The sequence below is a fragment of the Gavialis gangeticus genome, unplaced genomic scaffold (genome assembly GCF_001723915.1).
Source record: "Gavialis gangeticus isolate Ggan-Ray unplaced genomic scaffold, GavGan_comp1, whole genome shotgun sequence".
NCBI classification, from domain to species: domain Eukaryota; kingdom Metazoa; phylum Chordata; order Crocodylia; family Gavialidae; genus Gavialis; species Gavialis gangeticus.
Window position 1 is genome coordinate 49716227 of NW_017728992.1, and position 5066 is coordinate 49721292.

At 43.6% G+C, this 5066-nt stretch overlaps 1 protein-coding gene across 3 annotated transcripts in view; it reads left to right on the forward strand.

Annotated features, from left to right (window-relative positions):
- Nucleotides 1–5066, forward strand: part of FARS2 (phenylalanyl-tRNA synthetase 2, mitochondrial) — a 531358-nt gene that overhangs the window by 446272 nt on the left and 80020 nt on the right. The window lies entirely within an intron of this gene.

Sequence of the window (5066 nt, forward strand, 5' to 3'; positions counted from 1 at the left end):
AATTACTCTCGCCTATTCAATGCAGTCCCTCCATTTTAATGTGCTCCTTGACCATGTATGTATGATAGTGATTAGGCCAGCCATAGCTTTGGCCTGAAGCTAAAATTAGTTTAAAAACTTTCTATCCAGACTAACCTGCCGGTGTTAGGTAATAACCTTGTATGTCCATCACTTGTATAGGAACCACTGAATTCTAAGGAAAGGACTGCACCTCAAAGGAGAGCATGTCATGAAGGCACTGTTGCCTTTCTTGGGGGAGGGGGGAGAGGTCTGTCAGGGGAGACCACCTTTAATCTGTGACTCTGTAGGAGCTACATACATACAGGCTGCATCAGGGATGTCCCAGTGAGACCCACTCCACATCCAGCACAGACCGCTTTTTGATGCAGTGCTGTCTGATGCCAGGTCTGATTTCAAGTTCAGTGGTGACCTGTGGATATAAGAGGTGCCCTTCAGCTGGGCTGTCTGGTTGTAGAGTCCCACACTAGGAAAGTAGCTTCTTATTACCAGTGGTATATAGCTATAATTGTTCTAGTGAGTTAAGCTTGTAATAGTATTGGGTTTTTATTAGCTCATCAAATGGCAGGAAAGCTTCCTATAAGCACTTTAAGAAATGGTGTAGAAATAAAAAGTAATTACTTGTGCTACTTCTAATTAAATGATTTCCTTCTCTAATAAAAATATACAGTCTGATACGCAAGGCATTGGATCTGGTTTATTGCATTTGTTTGATTATACAACATGTCTTTACTTCCACAGGGTGATAACATAGACTCTGATAAGCATTCAGTATATTACAAAAAAACTGGCAAAAAGCATAACTAGCATGTGCTTAGAAATGTATCCCCTGAATGTAACTAAGTACTTGATTAAGAACCACCTGACAAAACTGTGGGTGATGTTCAGCATTGTTAGCTGCTCTGTGCTATTCATTGGTTTGTATTGTACATGTTGGTGATATTTTTATGCATGCATACATCCACTAACAACCTAATAACATTATCATTAATGACATACTTTATGGGCATGCCTAAGGAGCCACCAGAAACATGGCCCATTATGCTGAACATTGTAGTAACACAGAAAATACCAATGGTCCCTGTCCAGAAGACCTTACAATCTAAATGGACAGGGGAACCACTTGATAGGGGAAACAAAGGAACACACAAGCAGAGGCTAAAAAGGGGCAAATATGGAACAAAGCTGAGCTGAAGAGACAGAGGAGGTGGGGAGAGAGAAAGAAGATTGGAGCAAACAACTAGCAGCAGGCACAAAAAAGTCTAGTCAGAGCTGTAGAACTTTCTCTGAATGCCCAAGATCACTTCTTCGACTCCTTTCATAGCTGTTCCTAACAGTGGAAATTTGGGCAGGCTTCTTTTCACAGTTTGTTCCCTAAACCACATGGTGGGAAGACAGATGCTATGCGGGTTGTAATTTCACCAGCATTGGAGGAGTCCACTCCCCTCTCAGTTCTGGGCCATGGAGGGTCTGACAGGAAGAGTGCCTCCCTAGCTGTGTCCATTTTACTACCTCTGTTCTAGTACAGCAGTCCATCTTTCAGCTTCGTCTGCAGCAGCTGGAGTAATAAAGTGTAGTTAAGTTAGAAAAGTGACTATCTAAAAATGGCACTGTATTACTGGATGGATTGGCTCATGCTGCATCTTGAACATGAATTTGCTGATTAAGGGAGGAAATAAGTTTTTGTTCCAGTTAGTACTACAGTGCTAGCAACAGGAAAGTAAGAGGAGTTTTATTCTGACTCATGCACCACCAGCAGCGTTATTAGATAAACTCAAGTTGCAGGATGACTGATATTGATGGACAAAAAAAGAAGGAACACTAATGTCTTTACGATCCTCCGAAGAGTGTACAATACTGCTAGTTTACTTGTAAACTGCAAAACTGATCAATTGTAGAGTCACACTTGGAATCCTACGTTGCCATTTTAGTCAATGTTTGAAGTAGGACTGCATTTAACATTGTTTGCCTTTAGGTTATGAAAAAAGTTGTGAGGGGAAACAATCTCTCTTTATTTGTTCTGCACACAATCTTTTTTTTTTACAGTGGAGCTTTTGTAAAGATTTTCAAACCAAAGCATATAAAATTAGGCTCCAGTTTTTACATACTGATATACAGTGGTCTGATTTTCCAAACTGTTCAGCAACAACAGCTTTCACTTAAGTCAGAGAAATTGTGCAAGTCCCATGGGGGCACATGTTCATGAGTGCACATGTGCAGTTTGCAGCACCTCAAAGCCATTTGAGGCACTGCAAACCACATGTGGCGCATGTGCTGCTAATTTGTAGCATAGCGGTTTTTATTGGCACTGGGAGATCCTGCTGCTAGAAACTGGAGCCTGGCCGGCCAGAGTCACACTCTGGCTGCCAGCTGGGCTCCAAGTGGCCAGCTCAGCACTGCTGCTGTCCTGGGAGGCCCCCAGGACCCCAGGTAAAGCTGCTGGGGCCAGCACAGTTGCTTGTCCCACCCTCCCCTACCCAACCTGAGTCACTTGGCCATACACTGGAGTGTGCATGCAGGGCCATGCCACTGCTATTTGTCATATTTGTACCACTGCTGTTTGTCCCATGGGAAATGTGCACCCCTGCATGGGGCATGCCCCAATGTGAAGCTAATGTAGCTAGACCTGCATCACTTTCTCTCACTATCATTAGTAATGAGATAGAGTCCAGCTTTACTCATAAAGTCCACACTGAGTTGTGGAAGATGAGAGCAGTTAGAAATAATGCCATCCTATTATCTGTAAATTGAAAACATTTTATTTTGAAACTTTTAAGATGTCAGCAGCCAGGCCTGTGATGTATTTTAGTCTCTTTCCAGAGCAAAGGCAAATGTTGATGTTAGCACATCTATCTCAATGGAATATTACTGACCTACCTCACTGGAACACCGTGAGGATTATTACTTAATCAGCAAATGTTTGCACAGCACTTTGAAGATGTAAAGCCCTCCATAAGTGCTAAGTGTGACTGTTAGGCATAGCAGAGTCTTGCTACTGATATATTATTTCTTTCTACATTGAACTTTAAAGCATACCTCCAATCAGTTGAGATTTGGGGGTTTAAATAAAAACAAAAACACCCCATTTGCTATTGTTTTCCTTTATTGTTTTTATCCGAGGAAGTGAAGGCACCCACCAGATCTACTGTTGTGTTATAGGACATGTTTCTATTGTGATAGAGATTCGAGATGTTTTCTCTTCACTCGAGTCACTTGTTCTTGCTGTAGCTTCAAGTGATAAAATGTTTTGAACTTGTCAAAACTATTACGGGGATGTTTTGAATGTTACTAAAACAAGTATGTCCTTTTTGCCACAAGCTCTTCCAGCAAAGGGTATGACGACCCTAGCATGAGAGAAGCCATATTTTAGGGCCTTAGCAAAGTAATGACAAATATATTGTGAAGGATTGCCTGGGTATAATTGTACCAGCAACTGGTTATCTGAAGCTGACTTCCTGAAACTGAATTGTTTTGCTGAAAAATAAGTAAGCACACAACATTTTAAAAGAACAGTAATTGGTAACCACCCCCTCCCCCAAACAATCCACATTTTAGGAATGAAACAACATCCTCCTCAGAAAGGATGGTTGACCCAGCCTTATCCAACCAGCTGTAGTAGTATCAGCTATTTGTCGCCTTACACTCAAGTTGACCCTTCTTCATCAGTGTTAAAGTTGATTCTGTCCTCCAGTTAACTTTGTTTCAGATATCTGGTAAATTATGGGCTCTGGCTAAAGTAGGGGATCATTTAAGGCTGAGATTGCCCCAAGCAAGGAAGATATAGCTCTGTCGGGGTAACTGGGTGGCACATATAAAGCCCAGTTTTTCTAGCATTGTATAATCTCTGCAATGTAACCTCTGCCAGAAAATAGATGGTTTGAGGAAATGCAGGGGGAAAACTAGAGAAAGCACTCATTTTTAGTAATTCTTGCACTCAGAGCATGTAACATGTACATGTTCCCTCATGTGAAGAAGTTGGAAAATGTATCCAATGCAGTGATTTTTTTTCTTATTTTAAAGTTTGTACTCCATTGTGGCACTGTAAACCTGCGAAAGAAGGACTTGAAAATGGAAGCCAGGAGCATATTGCCAGTGCGACTATAAAACTGAGTTCAGATGTTTAAAACCTCATTCAGCGACTTCCCTTGTGCAGCTCCTTGCATACAGTCTTGAAAAGGAAGGGAATCCCGTGTTGTGTTGAAATGCACAGATGTCATCGCTCCTCACCTCCTCCCTCCTGCCCAGCCTTTGCCTGGTCTCTAGCCTCTATTGCCTGCACTTGACTGCAGTCTGTGGTATCCCAGGCTGATTTGAGGGGAGGACTGGAAAGGTAGCTAGGTCAGGGTGGGCGACTGCCTAAACTCTTGCTTCTGCATGCCTGCAGGTGTGGATGCTCTGGGACTCCTCACAGTGTCTGCCTCATGCTGCTGGTTTAAAAGAGCACTTTCCCCAAAAGCCAGTTGCTGGCAGTGGACCTGCTACTTGGCCTCCCGGGGTGATTTGAGATGGAACGATGGTCAGGCTGTGGGGAGGGGGGCATGCTGCCAATGCTTCTGGATTTCTGGCATGCTGGGTGCTCCCAGAACTGCCCACAGTTTCTGCCTGAAGCTGTAGCTTTAAGATAATTTTTCCTAGTAAGCTGCGTAATTCATTTTGGTCATTTGCAATGGATTTTGCCCCACAGCATCCCAGGCTGATTTGGGGTGGAGGGTGGCCAAGTAGTGTGGAGCTGCCTGGACCCCTTTAAAAGTGATAGAGTCCTTGAGCAGCACCTAGAACACCCACCCCCCCAGGAACCCAGAAGCAGAGGTCCAGGTAGTGTGCCCCATCCAGCCAGCCACCCTCCACCCTGAAAACAGCCTGGGATGCACCAAACTGTGGTCAGTTGCCAGGCATTGAATTAAAATGAGTGACTTGGGAGAAAGGGCTCATTAAAAACATAGTTTTATTGTTAGTAGGGTCGGAAGGGACCTGAGCAGATCATCAAGTCCGACCCCCTGCCATGGCAGGAAAGAGTACTGGGGTCAAATGACCCCAGCAAGGTGATT